This window comes from Ixodes scapularis, unplaced genomic scaffold (assembly GCF_016920785.2).
Source record: "Ixodes scapularis isolate PalLabHiFi unplaced genomic scaffold, ASM1692078v2 PGA_scaffold1__304_contigs__length_218370807, whole genome shotgun sequence".
NCBI lineage: Eukaryota > Metazoa > Arthropoda > Arachnida > Ixodida > Ixodidae > Ixodes > Ixodes scapularis.
This window is the reverse complement of record NW_024609846.1, coordinates 129,130,258-129,144,127: the sequence shown is the minus strand read 5'-3', so window position 1 is coordinate 129,144,127 and position 13,870 is coordinate 129,130,258.

Below are 13,870 nucleotides of genomic sequence, written 5' to 3'. Positions count from 1 at the left end.
ATGGCGACCGTCACAAAAAAAAAAACAAAAAAAAAAACAGTCTGTTTGAGTGGTCTATATCAGGGTCGAGGAAAGTTGGAAGAAGAACAGGAAAAGAGAGTATACCGCCCCTGAGATTACAGTATACTATAAGTAGGCTATTTCAATAATCGACCTTGCGCGCTGACAATTTTGTCTGCCAAGCCGTGAAACGCGTTCTGCACATGCGCATTAGCGGTACGTTCTGCGGATTATCAGACACCGCGCACGCTTCCACGCCCTGTCACTTTCGCCTGGGTAATAATACCTTGCTGGAGAGGTCTATATGGGCGATCAGAAACTAGCAGAGACGTGCTTGTTGTTACGATCTGTATGGATGGGGTGTTTGAAGTGACGTAGCCCAAAAAAGAAAATCCCCAACCGCAAAAAAAAAAAAAGTAGTTGACGTGTTGAATAAACAGTCAAATGCAGAATTGTGTTTATGAGGAACGTAGTGAACGCTAACTCCTGTCTCAGCATCCCAGGTAGGGGACGCCATGTCAGCGTCGCCAAGTCCTCCTTATGTAATTTGTTTTTCTTGGGGTTCAAAGTTTTCGCAGACGGCCAAGTCTTCTAGAAGCGTGTCAGAGTCATCTTTCATGCTTCTCCAATTTACTGTTGTTGTTTTTTGTTGTTGTTTTTTTGCGTTTTTTGGTTGGCAGAGCTCGTGGGGCCGGTGTTCAGCAGCTGGTCGCTCGACTGTGGCACGCTTTCCTTTTGAAGGCTAAATCAGGGTCAGCTTCAGTAAGAATGCAATTCTGAATTAGAAATAAATTTAAAAAAAAAGATGGACGAGGGCTTTCGAAAGGTAGTCCCACAGTGTTGGAATTCACTAGAATTTATTACGTCATTCTAAACTTATGCCCGCATGCACGCACGGTTATTTTTTCCGCTCACATTTACGGTTTCCTCAGCAAGTATATAGAATATGCACCCCCTCGATTTCCCAGAGCGGCGCTGAATTTTTCAGCAGGTCTACCGTAAGCAATTTTGCTACCGCCGCTCCAAGGGGAAAACAGACGGGGATTTGGAGCCTTTCATCCATTCTTTGGCGTAACCTATGGCGTGTTCGGCGAAAACGCTTTCGTCAGGCACGAAAAGCGCTTGGGAGGCTTCGCTGTGCCTATCGCCGCAACCTTGTTTTTGTTTTGTTTTGTGTTTTTTCTTCGTCAGAATCCGCCGCCTTTTCAATCACTCCTTCTTAGGGCTTCCCTCCACACATCGAACCTCGTGTTTCTATGCCCCTTTTACTTGAGCATCTTCGTGTTTCGTTCTAGCAAAGTGAAAATTTCGAAAGGGGTTGTCGTGGGATTTGCAGTATTCCTATTCGGGTACTGTACTGCCGTGAAAGCTTTTTCAGCCGGAATCGCTAAGGGCTTATATAATTCCTGCCCCTATTGATAGATGCCGCGCTAGCTTCGCGTCATAAATATAGAAGACTGCCTCTCTCCCTTAGGTGGTATCCACGCTATCGCTCGAAAACATATACGAAATGTATTACCGGGTTGCATAAGCTTGGCACGGAAACACTAGCAGTATATATACACATGGTGGCGCAGTAGAGCAAGATGAAAGCGAGGAAAAATTATACCTTTTTCAAAAGTGAGCGCCTTCAAGCAGCCGCTCCACCAATTGCCAGTCTGCCATTATTTGGGAAAGCACTGGGAATATCCGTTGGTCACGAGGGCTGCGTTTGCATTCGAGCTCGGCACAGTCCATATCCGGAACGAGTGCGGCGTCAGCGTTCGACGAAGACTCAGATCCAATTGAAAACTATGTACCCGAGAAATGGCGACCGTCAATGTTGCTTGATATGTTTTTTGATACGGGGTCTATTGTGCTGGTTGGTACACACTTTCGGTTGCGCTACTTTCAACTAAGTTCGTCTGAAAAAAAAAAGAACAAACTTTTTTTTGTGTGTGAAAACTTTTTACGCATATAAAAGTATAGTTTGAACTCCTCGTGTCATAAATTTATGAGAAAATACGGCTCGACTGACGCGATAAAAAAAAAAAAAAGACTGAAAGTTACGAAACAATGTCGCTGTTTTGTTCACGAACGTTCCAACTATTCTTATTTATATTAAAAACAAATCTGCTCAGGATTCTTTTTTTTTTGTCACTGAAAGAAGTGGAAACGTAAAGCATATGGTTTAGCCCTTAAAACATTTTTCGCAAAAGGAAAAAAAAAAAGAAGCAAAACAAAGAACCTCTCTCTTTTGTGATGTGCAAGCACAAAGTGTTCCTTTTCGACGAGACTCAAGAGAGCACAACGATGTCGTAAAAATATCAAGTACCATCTTCATTTTCTTAATTTTTATGCGACGCTGAGTGCCAGTAGCGAGATACATCACAAGCGCTATGTCACTTTTTACTACAATTATATCCTTCTATCAAATAAATGACTCGCATTATGGCGTTTTCATCACATCTAATATATTACCTCCTTCAAATCACGGACTCTTTAATACGGCACATGCGTCAACGTTGTTTCATTACTACAAACATTACACCAGGCGGAAAAAAATGGAGTGTGTGGATGTTTATAGAGCCTAGAACGTAGTCTGCCTCAAGGGGCGACGAGTCTCCCAGCTGTGGATGAGAAATTAAGCCAGCGCAGTACAACCGCTAGCCTTGGGTCTTTACTAGGGATGGCGCGAACCACCCTAGGTTCCAATTCGAAAGGTTTAGATATTTTCGAACCGAACTGATGTTCGATTTCAAAAAGTTTCGATATTTTCGACCGTAGGGAGGTTTGAAATCCAAAAATTCGCAACTTTTTAAAATCATGAAGTTTCGAATTCGAAAAGTTCGAAGCCTTCACGGTTTCTAAAAGTTGGGGTCGATTATTTCGAATATTTGTTTACTTGAGGTTCGATAAATTCAAAGATTTCGACCTTCCTTAATTTGAAATTCGAATGTTTCGAATTTCTTTGGATCTAAAAGTCGAAAAGTTCGAACGTTTCGAATTTTTAAAGACATACAGTTCAATAAATTCGAAGATTTCGAATTTCTTTCTACATAAAGTTCGAAGGTTCGATTCTCTTTTAATGCTAAATTCGAAAAAAAAAAAAAAAAACTTCGAAGGTTTTTGATTTTTTTCCGGTTCTCATATTCCGCCTCAGTTTCAGTTTCAAATAACGTTTTCACGCCTCACTGGTTTTCACGAAATCAGGTTTAGAAAAGTTCGGGTGTGATATTTAGACTGCGCGAAGTTGGTCAGGCAATTAAATGAGACGACGAGTGCACCGGATGTGCTGGAATATTTGCCAGTGCAGTGACGGCTAACAATAGATCAGTAATTGGGACCGCCAGCCCGGGGTGGTGATTAACGTGCATTACGAAGTAGTGATCCTACGAACGCACTGTTTAACGATACTCATCCAGTTCGAAACGGCCAGGGGCAGGCAAGTGGTTGAGGTTCAGAATAACTTTGAAGTGATCTGGCGAACTGTCCCCCTACCCTATTGCACGCTGGTAGTAATCCAATCGAACGCCGCCCGAGTGACGCTGGCATACAGTAAGTTTAGTTTGTACATGATGAAAAATCCTGAGACTGGGAATGAATTTTGAAGGAAAAAGTGTAAGGAGACAGAAAAAAGGGGACAGGACAACGTCTCAAACTCAACTCAGCTGAAAACTCAGCTCAGGACAACGTCTCAAACTCAACTCAGCTGAGTTTGAGACGTTGTCCTGTCCCCTTCTTTTTCTTTCTTCTTACACTATTTCTTGCGAATTTCATTCCCAGTCTCGGGATTTTGCATCATGATCAACATACACAAGCTCGCCTGCACCTTGACAATTTTTTTGTTTGTAATTGCTTTGGAGGTTTATTTTTTGAGGCGGAAGAAACGCCGAGCAGAAGCACAGAAGCTGACGCAACTTGAGGTCGAGGAGCGTTCTACCATACCAGTGGCGTCGGAAGAGGAAAAACGGGGGGGGGGGAGCTCCAGTCTCTCTCCCCCCCCCCTTCCCAGATATTTCGGACTGTTAGAGAAAACAATACGGGGAAAGAGGGCATGGCCGAGCTTATTTTAATCTGAAATTATTTATGCATATGTATAGCTAGTGTCGCTCTTCAATGCATAAAAGATCGCGTAGAGGGTCATTGTTAAGGCCGGTTCTCACATGCAGCGAAGTGCTGATGTAACGCTGCTCACGTGCCGTCAGGTACCTATCGTATGCCATGAGCAACAGCTTTGACGGGGCGATACAAAGCTGGTGAACGCTCCCGTCGGCACGTGCTTAGCACGAGGTCAGCGCTATGCTTGTAGCGCTCCGCTGCATGTGTGAACAAACCCTTAGAAACTTGTTGTCAAGAGGCACTACTCGTCGCATGCTCGGTTGCTCGAAAGTTCAAAGCTATGTCTTTTCGACCTAAATACCTGTGCCATTGGTAAAAAATAATCAATAAATAAACATAACAATAAATTCAAATATAAAAAAGCTGGAGAGAAAAAAAAAACACTATCAAGAACGCGCCGGAAGTGTTGTATCCTTGCATATTCAGAGGCCCAGAACTAGGAAACAAGTTTCTCCTACCAAAATGTGTACAGGCCAAAAGAAACCCATACCAAAAACGTAAAATGAGAAAAAATAATATTTTTTTTATGACCCGCTGAATTTGAACAATTTTAGAAATCTTCCCCCATGGGTTAATTTATTCCTCAACGTGAAAAAAAAACAATAAATACATTATCTTGTATTCTGCAGATGGTAATGATATGTACTGTCTTTGGTGTTAATTTAAATGCGATACCCAAACATTGTAGGCGAAAAAAATTACCAAGTTCAGGGCATAATTGTTCGTAGGTACATGTTTGGATATTTATTCGAAACTCGTCTTGAACAACAATAATCTTAAGACGACACTCACTTAGGCTATATATAGATAATTCTTCAAAAGTTTAACATCTCTACCATAAATAGCTTCGGCTATAGCGCGCTTCAAATATATGGCACAAACGACAATTGTCAAAAACCCGTCGTCCTTCCTCGCTCCTTCGGGAATCTATTCTTCTAAAACCAAGCATGCCAGATGATTGAAATAAACGGCATTGTCTTTCGCAAGGAATGCGGCACCCCATGTAAAATTGCGAAAGAAAAAAAATTACGAATGCACCTCACTGCTTGAATCCAAATGAAACTACCCGCCGGCCTTTCGAAGTTCGACTAACTTCGTACTTTTACTCTAAAAGTTCGAAGTTCGTCGAAGCTTTGACTTTTCAGGTATCGAGAGTTCGACAAATATCAAATTCTTTAGATTAATACATTCAAAAGCTCGAAAATTATCGAATTTCTTGGCGTAGGAAGTTCAAAAGTACGAAAAGCTTCGAACTTTAGTGCGAGAAATACGAAAGTTCGAAAATCATTAAATTTTTTAGTTTATCAAGTTCGAAAGTTCGACAAGCATCGAATTTTGCAGCGTAATAAGTTCAAAAATTTGAAAAGCGTCGAACTTCTTAGTTTAATAAGTTCGAAAATTTGACTTCCGTCAAATTTCTCGATATGGAAAGTTTGAAAAAATCGAAATCTGTCGAACCTTTCGAACCGCTTGATGCGATCATCGAAACTTCGATTCGAAGAAAGTTCGCGGCATCCCTAGTCTTTACCATGCACCACGCAGTAGTGACGCAGGACCGCACGCCGGTGCGATGCTCATCCAGATTGAAACGGGCAGGGTTGGGGATTGAAACCAGGATCCTGAGTTCTGCAGCGCGAGCTTTCGCTTCACGTGCTCCGAGCTGGTGTGCGCTAGGCCACTCGGCCACCGATCTTTTTTTTTTTTTTTTTTTTCTCTATTGCACTCGGCCACCGATCCCACCATACACGGGGCGGACTGGCTGGATATACGGCGTGCAAGTTAGTCCGCTCTTTGTGCTCCGTTCGTGCGTTTGCTTTCCCGCCAAATCCGCCCACGTGCTTTTGTTTCCTCCCCAATCTCAACCAATGACATCGAGCGCTTGGGCTGCCTGTTATTACACGTTCTTCACTTAAAAAAAGAAAGAAAGAAAGTGGAAGCCGTTTACAACTCCCTGTAACGCCAAATTGGAGCGCAGCTCTTGAGGAGGAAAAGGGAAGGTACTGAGGGGAGGGTAGACCCCTCCTCCTCCTTCTCCTCCTCCTCCCCTTATTCTTGAATATGCTCCGGGAAGACCATCTGACCTCAGGGGGAGGGGGTCACGTGACCTCGGTGGAGGGGGGTATCACGTGACTTCGAAGGGGGGGTCACGTGACTTCGAAAGGGGGGTCACGTGAACTCGAAGGGGTGTCACGTGACTTGGGGAGTCACATGACCCTGGGGGAGCGGTCACGTGACCTCGGGGGACCTTGGTGGGTCACGTGCCCTTCGGGTGACCTTGGGGGGTCACGAGACCTCGCGGTTGCGCCGACGGCGACGCCGACGCCGCTCAAGCCGGAAACGGGCGCCCAAGAGCTGCGCACTAAAAAAGGTCATTGAGTTTACTCACTGTCCCGCAGAACACGGAGACTGTCAATCACAGTGAAGGACACTAGGATCCTCAATCAATGACGAAGCTCAGAATATGATTAGGTGTGAATCACGCGCCCCGCCATTGGTCGAGCTTCCTCCGTAGATTGCGGCGATTCGCTCTCGCATTGCGGGTGAGCGGACGCTCCACAGTGCAGTTCTCCTTTTGTCCTTGGCTTCGAGCGCTACCATCTATTCTCGTATTCCAAGGTTTGCCATTCGCGGGGATCCTTATATCACATAGTTAAAAAGTGGAGGGGACGAAAATAAAGGGTTGTAACTATGTTCAACTATGTGTAACCTGAACCAGCTCGCATGCTTATTAACTTTATCATCCCTATATCGTTCACAGTAATTGACCGACTCCATGTTCAGGAATGCAAACTCGCAGACTTGTTTTATAACAAGTTATTTTGGGTAACATCAAACCATTAAAAACTCGCTAATGATCGACTGCTTTCGTAAGCTCCTTCGTCTATACTGTGATATGAACCGGCGTCGTATCCGGCGTCCTGTCGCGTGATCATTTTCGCTTGATGCACGTAAGATAACCAGCACTATGTACGGTACTGAGCAAACTGAACCCCTCTAGAGCACTGAACCCTATTAAAACTTTTCTAACAGCATAATAACAGTGTTGCCAGATGATGAATTTCGTTTCCAGATATTGGAAATGTGGGAATATTCCCTAGCTTTTCGTGTCCTGATGGAGGAAACCACGACGACGAACAAAATCATGGACTATCTAAGAAAAAAAAAAAAAAAAAACGCTTCGTGATATTGAAAAAAAGCTGGAAGAAGGCAAGTCTCTTTCCAAGCGTTTAAATTAAGAGAGAGTGTTTTCCCGCTAATTTTACGGGGAAAGGTCGGTCAAGCCTAAGGGCTCAACGCGTACCGTCACGGGGCAACTTGCATTCAAGCGTATTCTACATTAAAAATCACGGCGTCCAAGTTTTACGTTGAAGCCTTTCTAGAAATGAAAACTTGCGGAGCACTTTCGTAATACCTGACAAAATCATAGCGCGTAAATACGCACGACGGTCAAGCGGTTTGTTCCACTCTGGGGCGGTTTCACGTGACACACTTCCGGCTTGAAATCTTGCCGGAATCCATGTTGGTGAACTTTTGCCCTTTCCATGCGCGGAGCCAATCTCTTCCAGGTCGCTCGAGTTCTTTTCCGTCGCGATCGACCGCGCAAGCCGGAGTCGTCGGCGACATAAATAAGCATCGGTCGGTTCTCAATCTTTGTAAGTATCAGCCTTTATTCGGAGTTACGACGAGACGGGTTTCCAGAAGTCGCCTCGTCGGCGGCCCGAATCGTCCCGGCGGATGCCGCAGGGCGACTCCGAAGGCAAAACAAACAGAGTGGGTTTATGCGACTAGAAAAACACCACCGATCGCACTTTCTGAACTTTGATACCACTCGCCATGTTCGTGCGCCTTACCGACATTAAGACCGGCGTTAATAAAGAATTCTTGGGGGATCGGTGGCCGAGTGGTCTAGCGCACACCAGCTCGGAGCACGTGTAGCGAAAGCTCGCGCTGCAGAACCCAGGGATCCTGGGTTCGAGCCCCACCCCTGCCCGTTTCGATCTGGATGAGCATCGTACCGGCGTGCGGTCGTGTATCACTACTGCGTGATGCACGTTAAAGACCCCAGGCTAGCGGCTGTACCGCACTGGCTAAATTTCTCATCTACAGCTGGGAGACTCGTCGCCCCTGTGAGGCAGACCAAGTTCTAGGCTGTATAAACACACACACAACCCAATTATTATTAAAGAATTCTTTGCACGCAACCAATGGCGGAATGTTTGTCACCAGCATGGTTACCAACTTCCGCCATTGTGATAGCAAGCGCAAGCGTTCTGAGAGAAAAGGGGAGGGGGCAAGGGGGAGGGGGAGCTAAGTAGCGAGCGAGATAGAGCGTCTCGTCATGGATGACGTGGTTATGCAAGGGGCGACAGCAATGGGAAGAGAGTGATGATGGGGCCATCACGTGGTTTTTGCGTACGGAGGCCGCTGGAGTTCGCCGAAAGAAACAAAAAAACACTAACTGCCGTTATAAAAACAAAATAAAAAACAAACAAGGAGCGCACGTTTTTTGATAAAGTTGAAGTTAGGGCTGGTTGGGTATGAAATATTTGAGAATTAGAACAGCGCAAGGGGACCAGACCAGATAAAGACCAGACACAGCGCTGTCTGTGTCTTTCTTCATCTGGTCCCTCGTCCTCGGCGCTGTTTTAATCCTCAAATACGTTTTTTGGGAACGCAATCTTAGGAGGGAAAATAGCACGTTTTGGCAAGGGCCATTAGGTGCAACCAAACTCCTTGGATGAGGCGTAGAACGAAGAGGGCACATCGTGTATAGGGTTCAGAAGACCGCGGGACGAGCGTAAACTGAACGCGTGGGCGGCCGCGCACATCGTAAACGTGCAGCCCCGCGTACGCAAAAGTGCAATCTGACTGCTACCCGCATGCAAATGGAAAAGCTTAAGATTGCACGCACGTGTATAGCGTTTGCAGAAGATGGGAGCGAGCATGTTCTTTCTCTTTTTGCTTTGTTTTTTGTTGTGTACGCCGGAGTGTTCGTGGTCCACTTGAGCTCACTTAGGCTTTCTGGACGGGTTTCTCGGAGCGTGCTTTACCGCCAAAGCTTGTTGTCGGGTGGACCGGACAATTGGATTACTCTGGAAACGGTGCCGTATACTACGTGGACCCCTTTTCATGCGTGCGAGACAAACCCCGGCTTAATGTCGGTCATCGCAGATTTTGTCGAAGAAAATACTTTCTGGATACGTTGCACAAGTGCCGTTATGTATACCACATTTTTTAGTTTTATTTTTACTTTTTGGAACGCTTTGAATATTGCGGGCACAGTATACAGGACGGCGTATTTTTTATGTGAAGGTAGAGAACAGAGCTGTGGGTTTAACGTCGTGTTTAGTCAGTTAATGAGTATTTAAGTTTTTTGTTTTTTCGGGAAAGTCTGGCGCTTAGGAAATGGTGACAAATTACGATATGCGCCGCTTATGTTTCTAACTGCAATTCGTTTTAGTTATACTTAAGTATAACTTATGCAAACGTTTTTTTCTAAAACAATTGTTCCCGTGTACTAAAAAAATAACTACATTGGAAATACTTTGGACATACCCAGCCTTTGGCGAAAAGCCAGAGAGTTGGTCAACGTAAAAATATGCTGTTTTTGTTATGGCTGTATAGTTTAGAATCCACACAACATAACATTTACGAGTATATATATATATATATATACATATATATAACGGGCATGGGTGGCGGGAGGCCGAAGGCGTGGGTATATAAGTGAGAAGAAAAAACCCTTAGTGAAAACAGCAACAACGGACGATTTATTCTTCGGCGTTTATATATATATATATATATATATATATATATATATATATATATATATATATATATATATATATATATATATATATACATATATGTCGACAAGACTACAAGAATGCACGTTTCTCACTTCTTTTTAGACCGAGAAGCTTGCATTTTCGAAAACTAAGGAAAGGGGCTTCGGTGCGCATTTCTTACTATCAATACTTCGCTGCGTTAAAGCTTCTTGACACGCACCCTTGGCGTTTCTTAGAAACGAAGTGAAGCGTGCGGCTGGAGGAGTGTTGTCGGCTTTACGGAAGATGATCAGTTAAAACTTTGCTGTATAGACAGATGAAAAAACGCGCTTTTGTCAGTGCCGTTTTCGGCATTCGTGCATATGGTCAATCAAACTTAGAAAAAAGAAAGCCCAAATTGCCGCTCTCGCTACTCGACGAAATGCGTCAGCATTTAGCGTAGGGGTTCCAATTCAGCGAAGATTGCAAATTCCAACTTCTCAACGGCCCGCGTATGCAACGTAAAACTTCGTCTTTGGAGAACCAGTCTGTTCTCCCCGGGCGTCAGCGGTTTGGGATACATCCACCACAGCTTCCCTCGATTGCCACCTATAGACCTTTGCGAAAACAGCTCTCTGGCCGCAGCCGTCTTGCGACTGGGGCGACCCTTATCAGCCAGAAATTTCTGGCACCCGCCTGAGCTGTGGAAACCCGGTCAGCGCGACTCCCGCCCTGAATTGTGCATTCGGAGTTGGCCGGCTTTTCTTGAAAGGTTTTACTTTATTTGCCTGTCCGGGATGCTTACCCTTTCTGTGTTAGCTTCCACTGTGAGAACCAGAAAATACCAGAGCTCGCAGCCTGCTCAGTCTTCGCAGGAAACGAACGAAAAAAGCAAACGTCAAGCAGCCCGCGACGAAGACCGTTCGACATCCTTCGAGGATTATTTCTGTTGATATAATCTCCGAAAAGCCTTCCCGGCTATGTTCCCGGTCTTTGCTAAAAAGAGCTGATAGGGTCCAGGGTATGGGGACGGAATGGACCAGACAAGATAGCAAAATTACTTTCAAAATGTGATTAAATTACACTAGAAATTACAGCAGGCTCAAATTAATGACATTATATTACAATTACTTTCCAAAAGTAATTAAATTACTTAGACATTACTTTTCAATGCCTTGGGGGAGTAATTCGTGCTAATTTTATTTATGGTATATGCATGTACCAAAACTAAGATCTTTCTGTTAACACCGCAACAGCCTTGTGCGCCTCAAAGAGAACCATACTGAACACTTGTTCTGCTGGCGCACACAACACAGGTAATAAACATGATGAACAACTTCTTTAGATGTTACCCAAAGACAGTCGACTCACCGGTTTCGCTCTTAATTCAACAGTGAAGGTCCTTAGTTCAAGGCTGATATGTTTCCGTCTTCCTGATTTAGAAGAAGTTAGAGTCCGTCACAGTATGTTAAGTCTGGCCGTGAGAGCTCGTTCTTACAAGGAATCATCATGGGAAACGTTTCCCTTCGGCCTCGGACGCAATATAATCCTATTCTCTAAAGAGCAGTATAGTCAGTGTATTCCCGGTAACTCCTCTCAAGGAGTATTGATCCCAAACACTCAAAGAGGCCAAGTTATGGCGCGTTGTTACACAAGGGGGCCAGATATCTACTAATAGCGTCGCCAGTTGACGAAAGGGATGGCGCGAGCTTCTTGAAATATGTATTTTCGCAACAAACGGGTAGCGATATCTGCTCGTAGGCTTATTCCCGAATAAACAACCCAAGGAAAGGCAGTGAGGCATACCGCGAACGGCGCCGGCTTTGCTCGATTCCCCCCTTTTCCGACTAAAAAAGCACCTTTACTTAACAGGGTCAGGGATACGCACGAAACGTACTGGGGCCTTGACAAGGCATTTGGGATTGACTTTTTATTTCGATCGCTTGTTGTTCGCAGTGATCGAAGTTTATTGTTTGTCTTTTGTTTGACAAAAAAGCGGGAAGGCTGGGGTCAGTTTGGTCCTGTCCTCTTCGGTTTAAAGATTTGTGAACTTACTGGTGATGTACCTTCGCCTTGTAGCTGATAAGCGGTTCATCCCTAAGCCGACAGTGCGGTGAAAGCCACGTGCTCGTTGCAACAATCACACGTGTATTTACCGCCACGTAACCACGCTCTCGTTCATACCCACGCGCAGAGAAAGGGACAGGCCAGGTGCTCGAAGGAAAGCGGCTGATTGGTTCTGGTGAGCTAATAGCTTCCACCACACTGTCAGCTTAGGGCTGAACAAAGTATAGTATCGTCGTGATGACGTGACGCAGTGAATCTGTCTTGCTGGAGTTCATGAGCCGTGGCCTTCCAGCGATATCTTTACACGTAGGAATTCCTCCTTCGCCCTTTCAGTCCGCCTTTGTGTCTGTCGAGTTCTCCTTACGAGGTCTTGCGCTCAGATAGCCGTCGTTTATTTGCTCTGATGTCTCTTTCAAAACAATTTATCATAAAAAAATATTTTTTCTCGTTTTTTTTTTAAAGCTCGCAAACAAACTTTATCACTTGAGACAAAAGTAATTTCAAAAGTAATGAGTAATTTTCTCGAAATTACTGCCTGCACGTAATTCATTAGATTACTGAATTACCAGCCTAGAAGAGTAATTAATTAGATTACTCCTTACCACAAAAATAAATTGAATAAATGTGATTGCCATTACGGTATCATTACTGCTATCTCTGATCTATACCACACGCCTCATGTGAGCCGCTCCGGTCCCAACACTATCCCGCATTCTAGTACACTGTACTAGAAGACACGTTTTCTGCTCGTTTGCCGTCATTCGCCGAACAAGTTTGTTTTAAAACCTTTTTAGGGCTCCTCAGGGTCTAGCCTGGTCCGGCTTCCGTGCTCACAGCGATTGCCATCCCATCTGTCTTCTTAGAAAAAGAAAAAAATGTTTGCGAAGTCCACAGGGTTCGAACCTGTGCGGGGAGACCCCAATGGATGTCTAGTCCATCGCCTTAACCACTCGGCCACGACTGCGGGACGAGTAGGGGGCTCTGAGATGTGGTAATAACTCAAGAGCTGGAGATGTCATGGATGGAACGTTGCATGCAGCCGCTCAACGTCTATACAGGAGAGGGCACTGCGGTCAAATGCGTATATAATCACGTTAAACTTTGCATCAGCACCACCTAAGAACAAAATCAGTATCATCAGCACCAGCAGAGCTTCGCCCCAATCAACATTATTCACCACGTGGAGATGCGGTAATTTTTTTAAACGGTCGTAGTTGCCTTCGAGAATACGTGAACATTTTTACGAAAGCGGAGCACCGCAGGAAAAAGACACAACCCGTGGAACGCAGGACTTGCGGCGTGATCAAGGCATTTGGAGCATTGCTGCAGAGCCCAGCCTCTGCAGCAGCGCTCGAAAAGGTGGACTTCCTGTGGGCACAAGATGGCCGATATCGAACTTCCGGGGGCCGCAACCGCGCTGCAGCAACCGAACCGGGGGGGGGGGGGGGGGGGGGGGGGACGCGATCCAGGAAATTGTCATAGAGATCAGTGGTCCAAATCAAAGACGGCTCATGCACCAGGACAGTAAATTCTAACACATCAAATATTCAAAGCCAGCGTGCACTTGCATTTCGACGCCAGGACGGAGATGATCGAACGCGGACACAGACTGCTCGCGGATGCACTGATGACGTTACGTCGAGATAAAGCAGGATGTTAACGCGCCTTGATTATTTATTCTATGTGGTGTTAATATGGTGCGCGATTTATTCGCTTTCCTAAGCGACGAACAGGCAGGGGATGAGCTGCGGAGATCGCACGTTGGGTTGTGAAACCTATCTCACGAGCGATACGTAAACGATCGGTCCGTTCAGTGCTGTCTCCCCACCTTCTTCCAATGACTGCATAGGGCTATGCGCCTCGTGCACTGGCGGACGTTTTGCTACTTGCATCGAGAGGCACTGCAGTACGCGTGCAACGCAAAAGGGGAAGCA